The sequence below is a fragment of the Canis lupus genome, chromosome 14 (genome assembly GCF_003254725.2).
Source record: "Canis lupus dingo isolate Sandy chromosome 14, ASM325472v2, whole genome shotgun sequence".
NCBI lineage: Eukaryota > Metazoa > Chordata > Mammalia > Carnivora > Canidae > Canis > Canis lupus.
Genome location: NC_064256.1, coordinates 22,626,486 through 22,653,115, shown reverse-complemented (window position 1 = coordinate 22,653,115; position 26,630 = coordinate 22,626,486). Strand labels below are relative to the sequence as shown.

Here is a 26,630-nt window from a genome sequence, read left to right as displayed (position 1 = left end):
ATGTAGAATTTTTTAATAGAATAAAATGAAAATGGGGACACAAAATGGAAACAACCACAAAAAACCACTCTAATACACTTGGTTTCCCTTTAATTACCCAAATGTAAAAAAAAAGAAAAAAATTTATCCAAATGTTATGAGATTAACAAATCATTTTGTAATAATTAGATTAAATTCTGTATATAAAATTACAGTCACTGATACAGTGGTTTTATTTTTTTATTTTTATTTTTTTTGATATAGTGGTTTTAAAATATGTCCACAAGTTCTTTGATGTTTCTTCCCTCAAACAGTGGGACTTAATCCCTCTTACCTTGAGTCTGGACTGTGTTTAGTGACTTTGTCTCATGAATAAGATGTAGAAGTGATGCAGTGTAACTTCTTAGAGGAGATTATAAAACATATGCCAGTTTTCTTCTTTCTCTGGGACTGCTTGCTAGGGAAAGATGGTTGTCAAGTCATAAAGACTCTCAGGCAACTTTATAGAGATGCCCACATTATAAGTAGTTAAGACTTCCCACCAACAGCCAGTGAGGAACCAACAACTCTTAACAGCCATGTGAGTGAACTTGGGAACAGATGTTTCAGCCCTAGTCAAGTCTCCAGATGACTGCATCCCTCGTCAACATCTGTACTGACCTTCAGAGAGATCCTGAGCCAGAAACACTCCATTAATCTGCTCCCAGGGATCCTTGGGTGGCTCAGCGGTTTAGCACCTGCCTTTGGCCCGGGGCGTGATCCTGGAGTCCCGGGATCAAGTCCTGCATCGGGCTCCCTGCATGGAGCCTGCTTCTCTCTCTGCCCGTGTCTCTGCCTCTCTGTCTCTGTGTGTGTGTGTGTCTCTCATGAATAAATAAATAAAATCTTTAAAAAAAAATCTCCCAAATTCCTGGCCCATAGAAACTGTAAGATAATACAGGTTTGTTGCTTTAAGCCATTAAATTTTGGGATAATTTGTTACGCAGCAAAGAAAACTAATACAGGTGGGTATAATAGAACCTAGAACAATGGCTGGCATTTAATGTAGGTGTTTAATGATTTCTTGTTTGAATGAACAAACCGGTGAAGTGAAATATGTTTTTTTCACTTTGAAGAATAGCATACATTGCTAGTATTGTCTTTGCTCCCTGACACCTGTATTCTATAAGGGTTTTCTGATGCGATCATAGAGAAATCATTGTGAATCTTACTATAAATGTCGACAATTCTGGAGGAAACATATAGTGAATAGAGCAGTGGAACCCTTGAGATCTGGATAATGCTCCCAATTTTTTCACTGACTAGCTGAATGGCCCATGGCAAGTCATCCAAATTTTCTAAATCTCAATTTCTCTATCTGTAAATTGGGGGAAATAATCCCAGCCTACCTCAAAAGGTGGTTAATCAGATTATAGGTGAAAGTGTAATTGAAAAGCATTGACATTCTTTTAATTTCATTAGGCTCTGAGATCTATTTTATTTTTAAGCAATTAAGTATTAAATATTTAAGGTGTATACACCATGAAGAGCTTTCTTTCAAGAGGTGATAACTCATTACTGACTTTACTGTGTACCTTTGTAAAATACTAGCATCATTCATAGCAAGCAGTTAAGATTTAAGAGTATGGTAGGATGGTAGGTTATTATATGTCAGATCTCATTTTATTAGCCTGTTGAAAATTTATTGCACTTTAAAAGGAATACATAATTATGACTGCTTCCTTTTCCTTTTCATGAATTAATTTGTAATTGCAGTTGGGTGTGTGCCCCTCTTTGTGGCAACAGTGGTAGTTAAGCATACTTTGTAATAAACATACATTTAACCAATAATTTGGTCTGAGTCTAAGAGTTTATCCTAGAGCAAAATTGCAGCCAACAGGAAGAAAATAAATTATAGAATATATGTCTTTCTCTTTCAGAGAGGAAAACTTGGGCACATAGGGAAGTCTTTATTTAATGGAACACCAGAGATGCAATTATTGACAATGCACAGTTTGGTGGTGTGGATGAGCTCAGAGATAAATAAATGAGGATGAGTAAGATAGAGCTTTAGTGTAAGATTCAAGCCCTGATTATGTAATGGATGAATTATCCAAACTCCCTGGTTTTATTGTATTGTTCTTTCTTTCTTTCTGATATTCAGTATGACCCCACATCAGCTGAAACTACTTGCTTAAGTATTCATCAGGTTATTTGTAGTTGATGATTCCTGCTACCTACCATCTTCATTAACTTGAATAGGAAGAAGAAAAATTCTAGGAAAAAAAGGACAGATCTTTCTTTTCTGGTGATGGTAGGGCTTCTAATTTCATATTGAAGATAACCTGCCAAGATAAAGTATTTTCATCCGACAGAAACTAAAAGAGCATTTGCAAACATTTTTTATTCCTTGTAGCTATATCATCACAAAATCTACCAAGATTTTGAGACAGATGGAAACACTAATGTTGTTTTCTAAGTTGGTTGACATGTAAAGGGGATAAAGGTGGAGAACAGAGAAGAGGGGAGATAAGAAAAAAAAAAAAAAAGGAAATACTTTTAACCTGAAGAGAAGAGGACTCAGCATGACTCGCCACATATTAGCTTGGAAGCAGAGACTACCACGGTTGCACTGAGGAACTTGTGTCATCTAGAGAAAGATTCTCAATTTATGAGATTGGGCTCTCTGGGATTACTTACCCTGAGTTTCTCTAGTTCCCTGGAATACAAATCAGAATATTCCTTAATTGTTTTCCCTTGTGGTTCAATAAAAGCAGAAAACGTTTGCTGTAAATGGAATAGGTGAAGCTAGCTTTAGTTTAAAATCCCTAAGCAGTAAATTATAAGAGTGTATGCTACTTGTTTTATTGTAAAGAACTGACTTACAAATCTTAGCTGCATATTGTGGCACCTTTTTTTTCTCCTCATTTCTTTTAAATTGTATTTAAGTGTATGCAAATCTAAAAATTAATTGTGGTCGATACTTTGGGTTGGGTTTTATGGCCATCATCCATTGAGAAGCACCCTCTTCCTCATCCCCTTTTCTATAATTTTCATCTACAGATTGAGTCTCCAGAGTACTGTTTATGTGAGAACACTTCCCCCTTCCTGGTCATAGACTTTGATCCTCAGAGGAATTTGAATCAATCAGAGTCTCTTCTGGGAATTTGGAACTGGGAGAGAAATCCTAGTTCCTATCTGTTAACACTGAAACTATATTCTAGACATGGACTTGTGACCCAGATGTGTAAACCCAAGATAAGGGAATCTACTCTGTAAAGAGAAAGAAAAAAAAAAAAAAAAGAGAAAGACAGAAATGAAGCAAACTCTTTGAGAATAGTGGCCCCAAGCTGTGGTATTCCCAGAGAGAGATAGAAACAGAAAGGGGAGAGTCATTTTCTAGCTTTGCACAGATTTCCTATGGCTCCCATACTGAGAGTGGCCTGCCTGCTTTTGAGTTCCATGGATCCCTACACTATTTTCTCCTATTAAATTATACTTTGCTGTTGTTAGTTTAAGTGGTTAATTTTTTCCATTCTTTAAAATACATTTCTAATAAATCTCATTGTATTTAAGAGAAATCTAAATAGTTCTTTTCATTTATAAGGAGTAAAAAGGGGATCCCTGGGTGGCTCAGTGGTTTGGCACCTGCCTTTGGCCCAGGGCACGATCCTGGGGTCCTGGGATCGAGTCCCACGTCGGGCCTGCTTCTTCCTCTGCCTGTGTCTCTGCCTCTCTCTCTCTGTGTCTATCATGAATAAAAAAATAAAAATAAAAAAATAAAATAAAAAACCTTTAAAATCACTTAAAAAAGTAAAAAGCATTGTGAAATCTTTGGTCTGAAGATTAACATAAAGCTTATGAAAAACACGCAAAAATTACAGTCTTTTGAATAAGAAGAGCATGATGGCAGAGTAGGTAGTTCACTCTACCCTTTTCTCTGCATGGAGACAGTCTTGTAATGTCAGTAGTCTTAAAAGGGCAACAGTCATAAGGCCAATGCAGTCATAAAGAGGCAGAGTCTTAGAGTGTAGCAACCAAAAAATGGCAGCTGCCCTTGTTCTCAGTGTGCCACTCTTTCCCTGGTTCTGAATGGAGCAAATAGACCTTGTTTAGAGATTACTGTGAGGCCTGTTCTAATCTATCTGGGGGTGCTATGGACTGAATTATGCCTTCCAGAATTCATATATTCAGGCCTTAACCCCCAATGTGATTCTAGGGCTTATAAGGAGGTAATAAAAGTTAAATGAGGCCCTAAGGATAAGACCCTCATTTAGTAGAGCTAGAGCCCTTGTGAGAATAGACACTAGAGCTCATTCTTTCCATCATGTGAGGACACAGTGAGAAGGCAGTTGTCTGCAAACCAGAAATCATCTTCCATCAGAAACTGACTTGGTTGGTGCCTTGATTTTTGGACTTTCTATCTTCTAGAAGTGTAAGAAATAAATTTCTGGTGTCTGAGTAATCTATACCATGATATTTTGATGTGGCATCCCAAGCAGACTAATATAAGGTAGCTCTGATACAAGATATTCTGTCCTATTTTATCTCAGAACTCAGATAAAAAGGCTTGAAAATGCTGCAAATCTGCCTTGTTAATTAATTAACAAGGCAGAGATTACAGTTGAAACACAATAGACTGCCTAAGACAAAAGCTGGGTAGAGTTTCTTTGGGAAATTTAGACATTCAAAAGTAACTATATAAATGGAATTTGGAAAGCCATGTGCATGCTCAGGGCAAGACATACTCCAAAAACACTCAAGAAAACCCTGTTTTCACCTTGCGCTCATCCCTTGGCACAGTGAAAACTGGCAAGTTGAAGGGGGGCCCAGGCTCAGAGCCAATTTGCAAAGACTGGGAAGTTTCTAGCATTCAAGGGTATTACTATCACAACCCTTGCTGAGCACAAACTGAGGAACAGAGACTTCAGTGACCACATGTAACAAGGAATACAGTCTTTGCAATAATAGTTTGGAAAGGACATTAAATCTATAGGTTGTGAAAGAGGAAGAATCTGACTTGCAGTTACATTACAATAGTCAAATGTCAGTTCTACCCCCCCCCAAAAAAAAATTACAAGGCATACAAAGAAACAAGAAAGAATGGCTTATTTAAAGGAATGAAGCCATTTGTGAGGAAGCCCCGACATTGAAGTTATTAGACAAAGATTTGAAAACAACCTATGCTTAAATATGCTCAAAGAAACAAAAACAGAAACAAAAAACCTGGACAAAGAACTAAAGGAAATGAGGCAAAAGATGTATAAACAAAATTAGCAATAAAGAAATAGAATTATAAAAAGGAACTAAAGAAAAATTCTGGGGCTAAAGAGTACAACAATTTGGACAAACTATTGGCCCTAAGACAAAACAGCGTTTTTTGCAGAAGACTCTGGCCTGGTCCTCCATCAGGAGATGATGTCAGTGAACTCAAATTATAAAATTTGTCATGGTTTGGTGTGGTGAAGCAGAAAGATCTTGTGCTTTAGATTAAGACCGATGTGTTCAAATTAGCTATAAATAAAAATAACAATGACTAGCATTACTAATTGAAGTGGAGAAAGCTCTAAGAAGGAAGAACTCAGAGTCTAGGACTTATATAACTTCTCGCTTAATATTATATTAGGCACTATATTAAACAACCTCACTGATTTATTTTAATCTTCATGCCAACTCTCTGAGGAGTCATTATCAACTAATGAAGGTACTAGTCTCAGAGATTAAGCCCTTGTAAATAGTAAAAAGGATTCCACTCCAGTTTTTTTTTAATGCTTTATTAAGGTATAATTGACATGCAATAATATATATGTAAGATGTATAATATGATGTTTTGACGTATATAAACATAACCACAATCAAGATATTAAACATAGCTATCATTCCCCTTCCAAAATTTTCTCCTACTACTTCCCACCCCTCCTCATATCTAAGCAACCACTCACCTGATTTCTGTCACTATAGATTAGTTTGCATTTTCTAGAGTTCTATAAATGGAATCATACAATGTCTGTTCTTTTTTATCTGACTTTTTTTCACCCAGTATAATTACATTGAAATTAAACCATGTTGTTTTGTTGATCAATAGTTCATTCCTTGTTATTGCTGATATAGTGTTCCATTATAAGGAAATACTGCTACTTATGTATCCATTCACTCATTGATAGACAATTAACCCAATTGTTTCTGATTCTAAACCCATGCTACATTCTCTCCCCAGATCCCTCACTGTGTGATTCCCTCACTGTGTGATTTTGGGAAACCTAACTATTCTCTCTGAGCCTCGATTTTTCTCATTGTAAAATGGCAGTAATATTTTTCCCAATGTCCTTTTATCTTATGTGTAAGATAAAATGGGAAAGCACCTAATACTGTGCATAGCATACAGTAGGTGCTCATAAATACTCATTTTCTCCAGGAAAGAAATATCTCCAGGAAGGAAAAGAGAAAAAATATAGCAGTATATGCTTTTTTGGAGTCTTTTTTCCTGCAATTTCACCTCATTCTTGAAGATTGCTCACTTTGATTTCCCCTGCTTGCATCTAATCTGCACCTCATGGATACAGTGTTCCCCTTTTCTTTCTAATCCAAATATGGACAGACTTTTTTTCTTATTCTCATACCATGACTGAAATAGAGTGATGTTTTCACAAAAATAAAGGGATAAACTGAAAGGGTATAATTACATGAAGCCAAGCAATATAGAAATATAGAAATAGTTAAGGGTCTCAGAGCATACTTCTCTCCCAAATAATCCCAGCAAAGTTAAGTTAAAGAGCTTTATTTTTTTTAATTTTCAGTTTTTATTTTGACATAATTTCAGATTTTACAGGAAAGTTGCAGGAATAGAATACTTAATACTATCTTTTCCTTGATTATTGCTTTACAATTTTAACAACTCATTTAAATTAAATTATTAAATTATTCTACTATTCACTTGCCTCTGAAATTTAGGCTAATAGTGGCTTTGGCAGAAAATATTCAATTAACTCAGTATGATAACAAATTTAACAACAGTAACAATTCCAAATTTGCTTACTGAATATCTGATGAGTGCCAGACTACTTACTGGGTGTTTAACTGGGACTATCCCCTACTCTAAACAATGCTGTAAGGTACTATAACCCACTTAACAGATGAATATTGAGACAGAGAGGGCTTTGTGATATTGCTCAAGGTCACACAGATAGAAATCTTATGGTGTTAAATGCAAATGAAACCAAACAGATTCCTAGACCTGCATTTTTAATGCTAATTTAAAAAACCCACTGTTAGCAAGCTACAGCCTTTGGGCTAAATCTAGCCTACAAAAGGGCTTTATTTAGTCCCATGGCTGCTTGTACAAGGATCACATCCTCTCACACGGATGGGCACAACCTGGTCTGAGGTTCTTCCTAACCTGCCTCCTGTTTTTCAGTTATCTGGCTATTTTCTCTCATTGACTTCTGTGATTCTTGTTGCCCTCACAGAAAAAACATAAGCCCAACTCCTTGAGCTCTAACTAACTAAACACTTTTGTCTTCTACTGAGGGTCTTGGGGGTCTAAAGGAAATGAGTTGACAGGCAAGGTTATCTTCATCAGGCTGAGGCATTCTTGGGACATTTCATGATGACTCACCCAGACATCTTAAATAATAAAAATGATACTGTACAAATGATCAAAGGCACAAAACATCACAAAGGGCTGTGATGTATGGTTCTGATCCCCTCTTCAGGACTGAAAGATTTATTCCCCTAGCTGTTGGGAGTGCTGCCGCAGACAGCCCTCTCAGGTGCAGGCACCTGACTTAACTCAAGGTCATGACTCCTTTCAGGGCACCCACACGCAATGACTGATCAACATAATGGTATAGAAACTCAGCCTCCCAACTTCGACCTGTAGTATTCTTTAGAGCCATTACAACATCAGAGTTCCCCATAGAAAGACTACACATAGCCCAGCTTCTTCCTCTGTACAATGCTGCTTCCTCCTCTTCTCATTTATAGGAATCAACCTCAAAAGATTTTCCTGGTATATTTTCCAAATATTTCCATGGTGATACAATCTGATAGGGTAGTAGATATTAGACAAAATGTATTCCAATCCTTGCTCTGTCACTTACTAGCTGCTTTTTGAGCCTCATGGTTCATACCTATAAACAAGAAGTAATGATGCCCATCTTTCAGAGTGATTGTGTTGGTTAAGTGAGATGAGAGGATATTTGTAAAGGGCCTACCATATTCAAGTATTCAATAAATGGTAGCTATTTTTACAAACAAGTATAATAATGACATAAGTGGATTGGGTAAAGATTTTAAAAGGAAGTATCCTTTCAACATATGTTTCAATTTACTGCCACATTTTTAGTCCCCTAGTAGCAAATATTAATCAACAAAGATACTCTCTATAAAGATCTCTATACTGAAATGTGCATAAATGATCTTCATCCAATCAGTAATTATCTCTAAAGAACAAAGAGTTGGAATAAGTGATTTCTAAGTCTTTTTTCCCCCAGTGGTTAGAGCCTTGTGAGTCTATGAATTAATATGACCCTCTAAAAATAGAAGCAACTATTTCTGAGATTTGAAGCTCTGTGTTGAGGATGGCCACATGTCAACAGAACTTTAGTTCTAAGTCTTCTTGACTAATACTCTCCTTGCAAATAATTCAGACTCTCAATCTGTTATACCATTGTGTGGTATGTTTCTGTATACCACCTTTATAGTTGAAGCCTGACAGATCTAAATGAAAGGTGAAGGTGGTATACAGAAACATTAGAGTCTTCCAGAGTTCAGGAGAATCAGAACTCCAGTTCTATGAGGAAAGTAGAATTTGTGCCCAATATAAAATGTGGAAAAATAATGGGAGCAAGAAAGATACACATGTGGGACAGAAAGGAGTTGAAAGAAGGAATAGGCATCAGGAAATTTAGCTAGTTTTGCTTCTCATGTGCCAATGGCCTTTTATACTATCACTGACTTTTAAGTGCAGACATAGCCCCCAACCTAACAACATGGGTGAGTATAAAGCTCCCTAGAGTGTGAAAAAAGAAATGAGGAGAGATGTTGTGCTCCATTTTACCCAGCCAATGACTTAAAGGCCAATTCCCTTTTCTTCCGCTTTATTTTAAATATGTTTTTGTGAAATATAATAATCTTTTAACAGTATCTCTGTAGAAAAATGCATTCTTCAGATTGGATTACCTTAAAATGAATTTTTGGGATACAGCTCACATGGATATAGGAGACCTTTTCTGACTTACTAGCATCAACTATCTAGATGTTGTAGGTTAGGAAAATTCAGGTAAAACAGTGACTTGCAAAAGGCATTATGATCAAATTGAACTAAAATTAGTTCAATTGACCTTCATTCAGTCTGCAAAACTTCTTTTTCTACTAGATCTTTAGGAAGCCTTTGCTTTGAAGACATTATTGGTGGAGAGGGATGCAGTTGGGAAGGGAACAAAATAACCTTTCTGACAGAAAATCACTTTTTTTTCATTTCTCTCAATTGCTTTGCATTTCTATGTTCTTCCCATCTATCTCTTTCCTCCTCCCCCTTTCCTTCTTCTGTTTTCATTTGTGTGTGTTTGGGAGATGGGGGAGGGTAAGGTGGCAGGGGTTCTTTTTCTCTTCTTTTTCTTTGCTTCCTGCTCTTTCACTGCCCTCATTGTTTGGTCTGCCTCCTTTCAATCCCTTCCTTTTTATTTTTCATTTCTTGTTTTTATATCTTTTATATATGCCCCTCCTGGTAGAGAAAGGAATACCATTATTATTTTCATTAAAAGAGAAGTTTAAGTTCTTAACTCTTTCTCACTCTGTGCTAAGCATTATAAAAAGGAAATTACATAGATAGTGTCTGACCCCTGAAGTAATGTATTATGAGTCCCAGCTGTGATTTTATAACACTCTCATGATTGTTGGCTTTTTGTTTTTTGTTTTTTCTCAGTCCCATTAAAAATCTGATGGTAGCAATGAACTGCCTCCTTCCAAAAATGACTAAGTCATGGACACATTCAATTTGCATGCAGTTTCAGAAGATTAAAAAACTCCCTGAACCCCTTAGGAGCCTATGACCTCAGATCAAGAACCTTGCTGGTCATTCCAGTACATTTCACAAATATCATACAACTTGAGATCAGAGGAATCTTAAAACATCATAGAACATAATAAAGTTTAATTCATTTTGTTAAGAAAATCAATAGGCTATATAACAGCCATTTTGTGTGGTTGGAGAAGTAAAATGGAAGAAATTTTATCAAATTACAAGTAGAAAAAAAAACAAAAAACAAATTGCAAGTAGATTGTAACATCATCCAAAAGGAACAAACATTTATTGAACACTGCTGGCCATATACATACCTATATATAAAATTCCTACATGATACAGCTGCTATAAAAATTATATATATGTACACATATATACAGATATATGTATGTATATAATATATAAATATGCATGATGTAAAATATTATATATGTGTTAAATTTTCACAATAGCTATATCATGTAGGATTTACACTGAGATAAGGAAATTGGGGCTCAGAGAAATCAAATAGCTAACTCAAGTCACCTATTAATATAGATAAGGATTCTAATCTACATCTAATTCTAATGCTCCCTTGGAGGGTAATATCTTAGTTATCTTTTCTGTTCAACACAAAACTTAGCACATAGGTATTTATGGAAGGTTGGAATGTTGATTGAACTAAACCGGAGTCAACTACAGAACCCTACAGTAGATCGTTGGCAGCTTGAGGCTACTCACCCCTCTCCTATTCCCCATTTAATCTCATTTCTTTAGAGAAAAGGAAAGGGGGCATTTTAACACATTCTGAAAAGTGGAGAGAGTCTACAAAATTGCAGAGAAATATAGTAATTTTCTTCTATTAATCAGAGAAATGTGGCAGGCAGTTCTAGCAATGTGAGGGCAATAGGCTTAAATGTGCCAATTTTAATGTGGAAGGAATTACTGCAAACTTAATACAATATGAACTTGAGGAAACCATTTTTGACTTAGTAAGTCCTCTGAACATTAAAGGGGGCATTCTGACTGAAGCTCCTGAAATATAAAGAACAATTTGAAACATGCCCAGGAGGAAAATACAGCAACTGGAGCATAAGAAAGTTCTCAAATGAAGCCTGATTAAAAAAAAAAAAAAAAAAAAAAAAAAAGATATCATTGATTGAATAAATTGTTCAGAATGTATGTGTACATACTCTATCTGAGGCTAGCTAATGATGGAATCTATAATTTGAATAGAAGTTCGTGAGGAAAATGAAAGCAATACCAGAATGTGGACAAGATAGAGGCTGATTATATTTACAAAAGAATACTTTTAGGGAAGCTAATAAACAATAAAGTTGAGCAGAAACTACTTTGGAAGTAACTGTCATCTTAGAACCCAGTCAAGACACTGGAATAATGAAGAATTGGTGTTATGTTGCCTTGATTGATAGTATCATGATTTAAAAGTAAGCCCATGTTGACTTCAGGTCAGGGCAAGTTCATGATGCATAGTTTTTAAATTTCTCTAATTCCTTCCTAAAAACATAATAAATAAAATAACAAAAGAAAAATGTACAATATCCTCCAAAAAACTAATAAAACATCCCCATGGACCTCAGAATATCCTTTGAGATTATCCTTTGCCTTACCCAGACCACAGACAATACAGGATGCATATAGGACATGTGTAGGCTTAGCAGCTATGCAGAGGTAGTGGAGAGGAGAAAAAGAGAGTTTTAACGGTTCTATGAACACTGGAATGCAGATTTCCCCTGCTTTTAGGAACTTTATGTTAGGCCATTTCACTTGTACAAAAGACCTACTTTAGTACCTATTTTTTGCTAACTAAGAGAAAGCCCAAGAGGGTTTTCACTTTTATGAAGATAGGTAAAAAAAGCAAAAATAGCGTTCAGTGTTTATAGATGAAGTGAATACCCAGATCAGAAAGAGTGGCACCTCCAGGCTCCTTCCGTGGAACTACTCTCAGCATCTCAGCATCATGCTGCCATAGCATTGAATTGTATCCACTAGCATCTGTGCTTTATTTCTATTTTGTGCGTTCATTACCAAGATGTGTCCTAAGGTATCAGAAAAGTCTAAGAGAGATTATTTTTTAGATCTGGGAACTCTAAAAAGTTTTCCATATAGGTAATGGTAATTACTTCCTCACTTAATGGCATTTTGGTTATGAAAGCTTTCATAGGAACATTCTACTTTCAGATAGAGAAAACTTTCAGCAGTTGCCAAGATATACTCCAAAGGAGAGAGAGTCCCTCCTGGAATGGAATTCTCAGCAAGTTGAATATTGTGAGAATAACAGTGAAGAGAAGAAGATTCCAGGCTCCAATTGTGGGTGAGTGGAATAAGAAGAGCACAGCTACATACTCAGGCACTATGGAGAGATCAGAAGGTACTGCTGTGGCTCAAATGCTCAAAGAACTCAGAAATATCTAATAACATTCTTGCCTTTTGGAAAATGGTCCTGTGAAGAGAATTCAAATTGAGTAGGACAGGAACGCTTAGGACAGAGGGGAGAAAAGGATCTAACACTTTGGGGAAAGGTAGGATTCCAAAGATGGCAGATCTCAGAAAGTGGGTATGACTACACAGAGAGGTCATTTATATATTTATTTGTATCTCTATCTACCTATATTATTTGTAATAAAAAATAGAGGAGAAAGCTCTCAAGCAGAAGAGGTAGGAAAGCTACCCTAGTGCATCTCAATCCCCTACAAAGAAATCACTTTTTAAAGACATGGAACACTTGGATTTGTTTATACATGAACAACAGAAAAAGAATATTGTCAAGCACTAAATATACTACTATTTTAAAAATGGACTACATGATGAAACTGGATAATTAATGTATTCTAAAAAACATATAACAAAAAGATGAAAACTAAATAATAGAATTATCTAGAAGAACTTAAGAAAACAATAAAAAAAAACTGTGAAAGAACAGCGTACACTATAATTAGGAAATTAAGAAATGAGGCGGCTTAATTGAGAAATCAAGATTCAGAACTGGGCTCAAGTCGTGAGGGCTGGTCTATTTCCAGCTTACTCTTACTTTTTGGTCCCAGTTGAAATTTATAGATTCCCATCTTTCGTACAAGGCTTTAAACTCTAATTTTCTCTCAACCCCTGGAACCTATGAAAAGTTTTTCTCAAATTCTCATCTTTTCATGTACTCTTCTCAGATTTCCTTATTTTCTGGATCAAGTCCCCATATATCCTCACTGCCTGAGTGAGGATTCTTCAAATAATTTCACATTGTTCTGAGACAACCTAGTCTACCATTGTCAGAAATAGAAATTGGGAAATACAGTTTACAAATGAAGAGAAGGAAGAAAGAAAAAAGAGAAAGAAAGAAAGAAAGAAAGAAAGAAGAAAGAAAGAAAGAAAGAAAGAAAGAGAAAAAAAAAAGCAAGAAAGAAAGAAAAAGGAAAGAAAGAGAAAGAATTCAAGAGAAAAATGAGAGCTACAGAAGATAGGAAAAGAAGATCCAACATAAGCATAATTTATATTGGAAGAAGAAGATGAAAGCAGTAGAATAAGACAATACAAAAATCCATAATGCAAGATCTTCTTTTAAAAAATTGGAACATCTAAATTGAAATATCACCCCAATAACCTTAGAAAATGAACTCATAATTGTAAACACTAAGATATAATCTAGTAAAACTGGATAAGAAAGAAAAAACTCTTTGGACATCTAGGCATAAAGACAAAGTTACTTATAAAGGGAAAGTAAAATCACATTTTCATCAGATTTATTCAGCATAAGATGATACAGCAACATAGTTAAGAGACTCAAGGAAAGAAAACATGAAATAGTGATTTTATACATGTACAAAGTTGATTTTAAGTATAAACTACAGAAAAAGATGTGAACCTGTAAAAACTTCAGAAACCTAGAAAACAAGATTCAGGCTATCAAGAAATCATAAAGGATGGTTCAGCTAAGTTCCAGGAGCATAACAGCTTGCCAATAAATGTTAGTTTAACAGATGAATGGTTGGATGGATACATGGTTTAAATAATAAATTTGTGAATTTCAGGCTATACCTGGTAGGGAAAAGGAAAGAGCTATCCAAATTGCTAGTTACCAGAGAGCTAGAAATGTGAAGTCAAAGAGTGTTAGTTCTGGGAAAATTTTAGATCAAGATGAATAAACTCTCAGAGTAATTTGCCCAATATGCACAAATGGCACATGGATGAGCTAGAAAATGGATCCAGAATTTTCTGAAGCTTACTAAATTTCTCTTCAAAAACCCATTTGCTGACAGAGTATAAACCTTCAGCATCATTAATTTTCCCCTCAAACTAATCCTGTTCTCTGTATCTCATAGTAAAATGTTTCTTGAAGACTAGGCCATAACTTTTCCTGTCATTAACTTAAAATTTACAGCAATAATATCTTTATTATAGAAAAATTAGAAAAACGATTCTAATCACCCAAATAAAACTCTTATCAGTTGCAAACATTTTTGTCTTCACTTTTTTAGACTTTTTCATTCTTTGAACAAACACACAGTGGTGTTTAAAACAAACTAGAATCATATAGTCATATTTTTATAGTCTTTTTCATGACATCTGATATATCAGTGATATGATCATCTTTCATTATCAAATATAGAACTAATCATAGGAAAGATACTTTACTTTTAAATGAATCTTATATTGATAGAAATGTAAATTCTAATGTTTACCTTATGTTTTCTTTTCCTGAGTATTACATGATTTCAGTTCATTCAATGTCATTTGTTAGTAGTGTAACCTTTGTCCCTCTATGTTCTCCCTTTATATTTGGTTGACATAAATCTTAAATTTGCCAGGCTAATTAGTTATAGCTCCTTAGGTCCTTCTGAAACCTGAAGTCAATGTTATTGACTGGAATGTTATTGGATATAATTTTTCCTCCAGTGGGGAAAAAGAGAGGGATCAAGAAGGGGAAAGAACTATTATATGCTGAGGGGAAAGTAGTGTGAGTGATAAACTGGAAGTAAATATGTTTGGCCATTTTGATCAGGCCTCTTATGGAATTGCCATAATTAGATATGGCTCTGGGGAAGAAAGAAGCCTCCTGTATATGGCCTAGGGCTGAAGAAGTCTGGAAAAGCTGCAGAGGATAACCCCAGCTGGTGTCTTCAGAGGCTGGGTTATAAGAGCACCACTCAGCCCCTCTTCTTTTGTTGGTTCCATCCCATGTCATATAAAACATATTAAAAGGCAGCCATTTCTCATCAAAGATATTCCCATATAACTGAGTGAAGGTTTAGCAGCAATTGACTGCTTGACTTGATATTATCTTTAGATATTTAATTCAAAATTTGTGAATTCTGGTTTTTCCTTTTTTTTTTTTCTTCTTTTGTGTTGTGAGCCCAATACTTTCTTTTCTTTTTCAGGCAAGAAACTGTTTTTCAGGCCCTTGAAATGCTTATAGGCCTGGACACTATGCTATACTGCCCAGTGCAATGGGTAGGAAAGTTCTTCAACCTCGCTTGGGCCTCCCCTCTACTCCATGAGATGCTGTTGCTGCTGCTGTGGGTGGTATTCTTCTTACCTCTACTGTTGTCTCATCTGAGAGATATGAAGGCCCCAGTTCTCCCCTACCCCTGACTTCTTGTGGTTATTTGGGTTTTGTCACTTCTAGTTTTACAGGTGATGGTGGCTTTCCCTTCTGCACCATCCCACACGTCTGGGTCTTAAAGATCCTTTTTCTTTTCATGGGTTGTTTTGAAGGTACGAGTGTCCTACAAGAGCCCAGTACTTCTTGGAACACTGGTTAGTATCTTTCTGATAGATTGTTTTTGACTGTCTTCTTAGCTCTTTATTCTGGCTCAGTATCTGCTATATTATTATCGTTATCTTTTTGTTGTTGTTGTTGGCACCTTTGGGCCCTGAGGCCCAAAGTTTAGTCCTGTTCCACTCTATTCACAGGCTCCCAGAACCCTTGTTTACATCTCACTTACCTAGGTTTACATTTCGGACCTATTTAATTGGTATCCGAAAAGAGGCCAAGTCAATGGAACAGGATAAATAAGGGTTTCTGAAGTAGAGGGACCTGGGTTCAAATCCCACTTCCACTACTTGCTAGTTTTATTGATTGATTGATTGATTGCTAGTTTTATTACTTAGATCCATTACAAGACCTCTTTGTGAGACAATTTTAGCATGTATAAAATGGACAAGTTAATGCCCAATCTCCTCAGTTTTGAGGAGGATGAAATAGGATAATGGATATGCCTAGTATAAAGTAGATATCTTCAAATATTAGTTTCCACCTATATTTTGTATATTTAAATTTGCATGAGTTTAGATTTACACCTTTGCTTCTTTCTTTCTCTTTCACTATTGCTGTTCAGAGGTTGCAACAGAGATAGGGATAACAATGATTTCAAATTTGTCTTACTGCCATGTTTGAATAGCAGAGATGATCCTTTTCTAGCTAATAACATATTGCTATTACGTAGGTGAGCCTGATATCTTATTTTGTATTCCTCCTTAGGCAATTGCTTTTCTTGGAATCATTTGTTTCTGTGTACTTGACCTTGACTCACTTTCTGATTCATTTATTACTTAACGTAACCACTAGCTTGTTCGATTATCTTTAATTAAGTTGTATTGGTTCCTGAACATGGAAATGCCCTTGTTTCATGGTTAGCCAAGTTCCACCTTTGCTGAGTGTAACAATTCAGTCAACTCATTTTGCCCTTTATAATGTTAAAAAAACGAAATTCAACTAAGTAAATTTGAAGATGAAATTGGCTTTTTTAAACAATTCATGAATCAGGCAGCATCCTATCTAGCAAGTAGAGGAGCTCTCAGAAGAATTGTACGAAATGGAAGGTATTCTTTGGAAGGAGGTGGAGCAAGAAAGTTATAAGCAAAATAGAGAAAGGATTGTGTCAGGTAAGATCACCTTCCCATAAGGAAAAGGACAGGAGATCTTATTATGTAGATTACCTAATGTTCCTTTGGGGGGACAGAGAAAACCCAGACAGATTACCTCATTGGTGCTTATCAGAAAATTCCTGACCGACCTCGTTAAGACTCATCTTTCTGGGAGAGGCTGAAATTGCAATTAGATTAGGTATTAAGCCCTCATTACTGACTTGGGGCCTTAACCTAAGTGACACCATTTTGGGTCTGTTGTTTTCTTTTTAATAATAACAAATGTGGTGTGCTTCTGTCTCCATATTTCTCTCAGAAGAAATGTTAATTAAAAATATGTTTTAGGGATGCCTGGGTGGCTCAGCAGTTGAGGATCTGCCTTTGGCTCAGGGTGTGATCCCGGAGTTCTGGGATCAAGTCCCATATCGGGCCCCCTGCATGGAGCCTGCTTCTCCTTCTGCCTATGTTCTGCCTCTCTCTCTCTGTGTCTCTCATGAATAAATAAATAAATAAATAAATAAATAAATAAATAAATAAATAAATAAATAAATAATAAAATCTTTAAAAAATATATATTTTAAGTGCAATGAACATTTTAATAATAGTATCTATTTTAAAAAATAAAAATGATTGATTCTTCAACTGGTAAAAAAAGCCCATTTATGTTGTGGCCTTTAACACAAAAACGCAAGAAACCACATTAGATTTGTTACTATAAGCCTCTATATAGGCATGCACACTCCTATGACTTAGCTCTATAATTTATAATTGATTAAACATTAGGCCATTGATCAAAAGCAAATCTCTCATTATTGTTTATATGAAAAAACCTGCTTCAATTATGTCACTATTACTTCCAGCACTGTTTCAGTTTCCCTCAGTGTACAAATAATAAATTTAGCAAGGTGATGGCCTACTACAGAAGGAACAGGTGGCTGAAGGAGAGGATAAGTAGCTCAGACACACTCATACACTCACATTCAGTTTGGGAGAGAGTGAAAGAAACTCTTTGTTCTTCAAAGCTTCTAGATTTTGGTCCCTTTTACTTCTCAGGGGGTATAAACCAGCTTTTCTAAGTTCTGGGCCCTTTCTCAAAGATAGCATAATTATGTTTTTGGGAAAATAGGAAATCTTTTGTGTCTAAGGGTCTAAAGGAGAGGGAGTGGGTACCCTGAGGATTAGTTGAGGCCCAGGAAGTGTCAGGATTTGTGCACAATGAAAGGAATTTCTGTGAGTGAGTATTGCTTCATGAGATGGCCAGATGAAAAAGCCTGCCCAGCCCTGTGTTCTTGGGGTCACATATGGAGGTAGAAGGATGTCTTTATCAGGCAGGAACTGCATGAAAAAGACCCTAGAAGGCTTATGTTTCCTTTGTAGGTTCTTCAGTCCCCTTGGTCCCTGTGACCTGTCACGGGGCTCCTCCCATGTGACTCTAGTATGCTCATCAGCAAATACCCTAGAGATTTGTGCTCACCACAGACCATCAATAGCTCTGGTAGTCATTCAACAAAGACTTCTATATGCCAGGATCTTCAAAGATAATTTAAAAATTACCATGTACCAGAATCTTGGTATGGAGTTAGACCTTTGAAAGGGGGAGGACAAAGCCTAAAAAAGTTCATAACCTCTCCCCTCCTGTTTTTACCCTGTTATGTTTCTTCATGGAATTCAATCATTTTAAAAACATTTTTAAAAATGTATTGTTTTTAGTAATCTCTGCACCTAACATGGGGCTCGAACTCATGACCCTGAGCTTGAGAATCTCATGCTCTTCCGACTGAGCCAGCCAGGTGCCCCATTCACATTTTATATGTCTAATTGTTTATTGTCTGTATTTCTCTGTTAGAATACAAGACCCATGAGAACAGAAACTTTGTCCTGTTTATTGCTGTCTCCCCAGTTTCTAGAACAGTGCCTGGCACATGCAATGTATTTGACAAATATTTGCTGAATAAATGATTGAATGAGTATCCCATTGTTTTAGTCCATGAAAGTCAAGCAGCCTGGTATATTATTTTATCTTCTCTTTCTAAAATAGTCTTAAGCTTTTAAACCTAAAGTAAATATTGTCTTTTCTGCCTCTTTTCCAAAAAAAAAAAAAAAAATGCTTATAGTGCTGGATCATTTATAATCTTGGAGCTGCAAAATGAAGAGGTAAAGTAAAAAAGGAACACTGTACACCTGGTAGAGTCTCTAGTCTTCCAGAGTCTTGCAGAGCCAATTCTTTTATGGAAATCTTATGAAACATCTAATGCAGTTTTATAATCATCTATTTCAACTTACATTTATAATTTGAAGCAAAAAAGATACCTAGTTTCTGCTTGAAAAACAAACCCTTTTTGGTTGTTGTTATGTCTGATAGAAGCAAAGGAGTAGCCTCACAACCTTCCACCCACCTCTCCCCTACCACCACTGTTGTCAATCAGATTCTTTTTCCCACTGACCTCCCTCGCCTAAGGACAAAAGGATTCTCTGAACTGTCATCTTTGTGAAATTTAAGATGCATCATTTTCTATTTCTACAGCAGTTGTCTGCTTATTTTCTAATAAAGGCTTCATTGATGTGCCAAAAAAAGTTATTTAGACAACCCCAGTGACTATGTCTATGACTTTTCTTTCATCAGATATCAATCACAGACTTATTCAGCTTAGCTAGCATGATCTCCTTTTAATAAAACCCGTGTCAATAGGTTGCAAACATTTCATCACTTGGTGTTTACATATTGATTTTCTTTATAGTGTTCTTGAAACTTATTTTGAAAACTGGCATTAGCTTTTTAACATGCTGGAGTTTTGTTTCTTTCTTTGTAGAGATCAATCATTTTCTATGTTTTGCTCTTTTGGGTAGTCCTCTTGATTTGAGATTTATAATGCTTTACTGTTTTACCTAGCCTTTTCTTTCTGCTTATAGTGGCCCTTTAAAAACTTTATTAATATAATCTACCTTTACCAAAAGGTCAACATAGCATTCTGGATTTAAAAACTGACTTTTTTTTTTTTTTTTAAGATTTTATTTATTTATTCATGAGAGAGACACACACACACACACAGAGGCAAAGACGCAGGATTCCATGCAGGGAACCTGATGTGGGACTCGATCCAGGGTCTCCAGGATCATGCCCTGGGCTGAAGACGGAGCTAAGCCATTGAGCCACACAGGCTGCCCCAAAACTGACATTTTTAATGTTGAAACTTCACTTGACTTTCTTTTCCTTTTGTCTTTTTTTTTTTTTGATAGGGGAAGGTGGCAGAGGGATAGGGGAAGGTGGCATAGGGAGAGGGAGAGAGAAGAGAATCTTAGGCATGGAGCCTGCCTAAGAGCATGGAGCCCCTCAAGGGGTTCAGTCTAACAACCCGGATATCATGACCTGAGCTGAAATCAAGGGTCGGATGCTCAACCAATCATTATAGAAGCATTATAGCATGCTGGTGAAGAGTACAGAGTCTTGAGTCAGACAGATATTGATTTCAAGTACAGCTCCACTAAGTACTACTCTATTACTTTGGATGGGATACTCTCCAGTTTTCTCACCTGAAAAATAAGTCTAAGAATAATATCTATCTCAGAGGACTGTGGTGAAGCTCCAAAGAAAGAGGGCAGGTGCAGTCTTTACATCACTGTTCAGACATAATGAAGGCTGAGTGAATATTCCCACAGATAGGGACAGGGAATGACATGGTAAGGCAATGCTTAAAAGAAAAAAATTAGAGTCAGATGCATCGTGCACATTCTCTCCCAAAAAGGTTTTTTAAAAAAAAATTGTTCTTCATACAAATGAATCTAAGAAGTTTGAAAAGGAAAAACGATTACAAGTCTTCAGTAGAAAGTCAAGAGAAGTACCTGGGTAGAAAATGATGTGGCATGACTTGTATACCCTGACCTTAGGAGGCCTTGCAGATTCCTTTATTGCCCTCTTGGGATGTGGCCTCCATGTAAGGAAGCTGAGGCTGGATTACTGAATGATGAGACAGGGAGTGGAGAGAGAAGTCCAATGGGTCTGCCACCATTTCAGTCACCTCAGCTGGGTATGAGTCATGTGAATGAAGCCTGGCATCCTGGATCCTGTGGCTTTTGTTTTGTTTTTTTGTTTTTGTTTTTTTTTTTCCTGTGGCTTTTGTTGAGCTTCCCCGGCCAATACCATGTGAAACAGAGTTAAGTTGCCAATCTGCCCAAGTTGCAGAATCATATGCAAATACATCAAATAAATGGTTGGAATTGTTTGGGGATGGTTGTTTCAAAGCAATAAATCTCTGGAACATAAGAGGGCTTGGAGCTTCTGTTTTCATGGACGTCAGCCACCCTATGTAAAGCTTGGGTTAGATAATGGAATAACGTGAGACCATGTGGAGAAAGTTAAGTCCCAGTCCTCCAGTCATTTCTGCCAAGGCCCCAGGCTTGTGGGTAAAGCCACCTCCTTAGACCTCCTAGCATAGCCTAGCTACCAGCCAAGGGCAGCCTTGTGAGGGATGCAATAAGAGCCCAATAAGATCAACAGAATCATGGTGGTTGTTTCAAGCCACTATATTTGGGGATAATTTATTACTGTGTAGCAATAGGTAACTGAAACACCCACAGTGCACCACCGCTTCCCAGAAGTGAGAATATTGAGGTCCTGGGCTAATAGTGTATTAGGGAATAATTGTTTTTACCCATAATCAAATACTTTCTCTGTGCCTGGTACTTTACATACATTGTTTTTTTTTCTTTTTTTTTTTTTTACATACATTGTTTTGTTTGACCCCCATGGTAACCCTGAATGGCAGGTAATTTGGCAGGTGAGAAAGCTAAGTTTGAGTAGATGTTAAATAACTTACTCTAGGCCTTATGGGGAGCACTGTCCCTGCAGGATGGTAAGGTAGAAGGTAATGCCTCATTTTAGGCTTTCTCTGATTTTCCTTTCTTTGAAAACAGTCACTCCTGCATCTCACCAGCTTCCAGTTTTTTTTTTTTTTTTAATTTATTCATGAGAGACAGAGAGAGAGAGGTAGAGACACAGGCAGAGGGAGAAGCAGACTCCACGCAGGGAGCCCAATATGGGACTCGATCCTGGGACTCTAGGATCATGCCCTGGGCCGAAGGCTGGTGCCAAACCACTGAGCCACCCAGGCAGCCCAACCAGCTTCCAGTCTTAGATCCCTCCAGTGGATCCAGTCAGTTCTTGCTACTGAAGTCAGTGTTATAAGATGACTATAGGATCTTTGGTTCATCCTTATTATCACCTAGCTGTCTACAGGATAAAAGTCCATGGCATACAAGCCTCTCTTCCTGCTTCTCCAGCTGCATCTCTTAGCACCTCCTTCATTTTTGCCATATGGAGTTGTTTGCACAGCACAGATTTGGAACCCCATCTTGTGTCATCCCTCTGAGCTTATCCACAAATTGCTGTGCTGGGAATGCCCTCCTTGCCTCCTCCACCTCCCAGCATATCCATTCACCCTCCAGGACTTAACTCAAGGCTTACCTTGACCATGAAACCTCATTACCTGGTCTCCTCCAGGCAGAGGTAGTTGTCCACTCCTCACTTGTGGCCCTGCTGAAACTGTACACTTTCCTAGCAGAGTGTAAGTAATACTTGGTTGTTTTTAAGTCATTAAACTTAAACATTTAAGTCATGTTTATCAATCTGACTGTGAGTTTCTTAATTTTTTATTCATCACTGCATGAATAAAACGCTAACACTTAGCCTGGACTGATCCTTAATGAGGGAAGTGCTCCAGTCAAGAAGTGACTCCCAGAAAGGATCAGGTCAAATCATCAAGAGCCTTGAATGCCATGCTAGTATAATCCAAGTGTCTGCCACCTGGATGTCCTCAAATCCTCCCCTTGTTGGGCCACCCTTTCATCTTATACTCAAGTTGACAGAGCAACTGCCTTGCGTTCCACATTGTGCGAGAGCCCACCATCACCTTCCTCTTCCTTGCAACTTTCCCCCAAACATCTCTGGAGCTTTTAGGAATGAGAAGCTGAATCAGGAGCTCTTCACTTCCTTAGTTACCTCTCACTCCCATTTCCTGCTTGTGCTGACAGTATCATTCTTCCTGTGGCTACTTCTATGCTGCTTTACTCTTCATTTTGCTTCAATTCTTTTGTTCGCCCAAAGCAGCTTGAACGCAAGGCTGTGGTGGTTGGAAGACTTTTTCCCCCTGGTTGTGTTTACAGTCTTGAATAGATAATATATTCACATGGTTTCAAAATCAAATTATATAGAAGGGTGCATAGTGAAAATCCCACTCCTACCCCTGCAATTGTCTGTCCTATTTCCCCCCTTTTCCCACTCCAAGTAGCTATTTTATTAGCTTTTTTGGTATCCCTCTAGGATTTACTTATGCAAACATAATACAGTGCATATATAGAAAGGTTTTTTTGTTTTGGGTTTTTGTTTTTTGTTTTTTGTTTTTGTTCTTGTGTCTCCTTGTTGAACACTGCTGGCAAAAGTTATGAAAATAGGCTGCCTGGACCCACTTTCAAATCTGGGCTGTCCTCTGCTCTCTGTGGGGCCTTACCCTTGCCCAGAAAAATCCTTTCTTTTCCAGTTTCCTATAGGGATGATTTCCACAGTGACATTATTTTTTGAAAACAAAACTTGGAATACAGGGTCTGAGAGATGAATTATTGTAAAATATGGGTCCAGATAGTGGGTTTGCCCTAGAAAATGTGGGACCAACATCTCTATAGCTATTGTCGCTGTCGTGCAGGGTGACCTCTTTAATCCTGAAGGTCAGGCTCCTTCTCTGGGATAGCAGCCTTTTAATATTATTAGTCTGAGAGACAGGACTACAGCTCAGGAAATAATTGAAAATAATTTAAATTCGAATATTGGGTATCATTGTCCTGACAAAGGGGATGTGCTTTGCTGCAGGCCTCCTGTCAGCTGCCATCTGACTGGGCCTCCCTCCCTCTGCTTAGACCTCCTCCTCCATCTTTTCACATCTCTTCCAAATCCTGGGACTCTCACTGCTGTCTCCCTTTCACAGACTGCCCTGAACATCCCTGCTTGCTTTTGTTTTATATGTGGAGCAATTTAGTTTGTGGGGAAGGGGTCACACATGAGGCACTCCTTAGGGAACTATCAGAAGTAATGGGGGGCTCTTGAGCAGCACTAAATTTGAGCAAATTACCAGAGTGTAGTAATTTGCATATAGATAGCAAGGCATCAGAGTGTCCCTCATTAAGATTAATGAGATCAGATTCTCATTGGATTTATTGTCTAACAAACATCTTAGTTTTGGGGTTAGCATGTTTTATACACTTATTCCCTGTATAGTTTTATGGCAGAGATAATTGGTGTTCCCTAAATATTCCAAGTGTTTTCCTACTTTGCCCAGCCTCACTTGCAGTTAGGTTGGGCCATGTGACTAGTTCTGACCAATGATCTGTGGGCAGAAGTGGTGTGTGTCTCTTCTGGACCAAGACAGTTAAGACCAGTTTGTCTTTTCTATCCCTCCCTTCCCGTCATGTAGGCCAAGCATTACAGATGGCAGAGCTACAAGCTTCAGGAGGGCCACCTGATCCATACTGGAATGCCGTGGTAGTGAAAAAAAGAAGTTTGTTGTAACAAGCCATTGAAATCTTGAGATATTTTTATTAATATTTAATTGTCTAGCTATGCTATTTAGGCCAACGTTTTTGGAAATAAAATCTAAAACCTAAAATCTTATATTCCACGTATGAGTGAAACCATATGATGATTGTCCTTCTCCAATTGACTTATTTCACTCAGCATAATACTCGCCAGTACTATCCACATCGGTTTCACTCATACGTGGAATATAAGAAATAGTGAAAGGGATTATAAGGGAAAGGAGGGGAACTGAAGAATGGGAAAATTTAGAGAGGGAGACAAACCATGAGAAACTCCTAACTCTGGGAAACAAACAAAGGGTTGCAGAAGGGGAGGTGTGTGGAGGGATGACGTAACTGGGAGACAGGCAATGAGGAGGGCACTAGATGAGATGAGCACTGGGTGTTATACTATATGTCGGCAAATTGAATTTAAATTTTAAAATGCACAATTAAATAAAATTAAATAAAAGTTAAAAATAGAACTATCCTGTTATCTAGCTATCACACTACTGGGTATTTACCCAAAGAACACAAAAACACCAATTCAAAGGGATACATGCACCCCTACATTTATAGCAGCATTATTTATAATAGCCAAGACATGGAAGCAGCCCAAGTGTCCATTAACTGATGAATGGATAAAGAAGATGTGATAGGGATGCTGGGTGACTCAGTGGTTGAGCATCTGCCTTCAGCTCAGGGCATGATCCCAGGGTCCTAGGATGGAGTCCTCACATTGGGGTCACCATGGGGAGCTTTCTTCTCCCTCTGCATATGTCTCTGCCTCTCTGTATTTCTCATGAATAAAGTAAATAAAATTTTTTTTTTTAAAGGACTTCTTAAACTCAACACCTAAGAAACAAAAAATCCAATCATGAAATGAGCAGAAGATATGAACAGAAATTTCTCCAAAGAAGACATACACGTCAAGCACATGAGAAAATGCTCCGCATCACTTGCCATCAGGGAAATACATATCAAAACCATGATGAGAAACCACCTCACACCAGTGAGAATGGCGAAAATTAACAGGACAGGAAACAACAAATGTTGAAGAGGATGTGGACAAAGGGGAACCCTCTTGCACTGTTGGTGGGAATGCAAACTGATACAGCCACTCTGGAAAACTGTGTGGAGGTTCCTCAAGAAGTTAAAAATAGGGATGCCAGGGTGGCTCAGCAGTTGATCATCTGCCTTTGGCCCAGGCCATGATCCTGGAGTCTTGGGATTGAGTCCCCATCAGGCTCTCTGCATGGAGCCTGCTTCTGTCTCTGCCTATGTCTCTGCCTCTGTCTGTGTCTCTCCTGAATAAATAAATAAAATCTTAAAAAAAAAAAAAAGTTAAAAATAGAGATACCCTACAACCCAGCAATTGCACTAGTGGGTATTTACCCCAAAGATACTGATGTAGTGAAATGCCAGGACACCTGTGCCCCAATGTTCATAGCAGCAGTGTCCACAATAGCCAAACTATGGTAGGAGCCATGATGTCCTTTGACAGATGAATGGATAAAGAAGATGTGATATATATCACATGGAATATTACTCAGCCATCAGTAGAAACAAATACCCACCATTTGCTTTGACATGGATGAAACTAGAAGGTATTATGCTGAGTGAAATAAGTCAATTGGAGAAGACAATCATCATATTGTTTCACTCATACATGGAATATAAGAAATAGTGAAAGGGATTCTAAGGGCAAGGAGGGGAACTGAATGGAAAAAATGAGGGAGACAAACCATGAGAGACTCCTAGCTCTGGGAAACAAACAAAGGGTTGCAGAAGGGGGGTGGGTGGGTGGAGGGATGGGGTAACTGGGGGGCGGGCAATGAAGAGGGCACTAGATGGGATGGGCACTGGGTGTTATACTATATGTTGGCAAACTGAATTTAAATTTAAAAATTAAAAAAAAAAGAAAACCTAAAATCTCTAAACCAGTTGTGTGTGTGTGTGTTGTTTAGGACATGCAAATGTGTCTTCTAATTCTGCACAAACTACAATTTAAAAATCTTTATAGTTGTTTATATGTTTCAAGGTATAAGCAAATTTTATTAAGATATTCTAGTATCTTAGTACTCCTCAAAGACATCAGGAACATGAAATATTAAATATAAGCTTATACTGTGTTGCCCTTTCATTTATTCCTGGTTCTGTACATTCAGATACAGATATAACTTCCTGCTGGCCCTCTTTCAAATTTCTTCAAGCTTTCCCAGAAATAATT

General features: G+C 37.4%; 1 long non-coding RNA gene and 1 other non-coding gene across 4 annotated transcripts in view; one reads left to right on the top strand and one right to left on the bottom strand.

The window, feature by feature from the left end:
* The window catches only part of LOC112674868 (uncharacterized), a 29,244-nt gene extending 2,904 nt beyond the window's left edge, over nt 1–26,340 (top strand). Inside the window, exons 3-5 of one of the 3 annotated variants that reach the window (XR_007402007.1) lie at nt 12,164–12,296; nt 15,352–15,489; nt 25,237–26,340. This is a non-coding gene — a long non-coding RNA (uncharacterized LOC112674868). The remainder of the gene's footprint in view (nt 1–12,163; nt 12,297–15,351; nt 15,490–25,236) is intronic. The other 2 variants (XR_003145631.3, XR_003145634.3) reach the window with 2 other exon arrangements.
* On the bottom strand, nt 18,560–18,632 carry TRNAE-CUC (transfer RNA glutamic acid (anticodon CUC)). Its single transcript has one exon. It is a non-coding gene; the product is annotated as a tRNA-Glu (tRNA).
* Nucleotides 26,341–26,630: the final 290 nt, after the last annotated feature.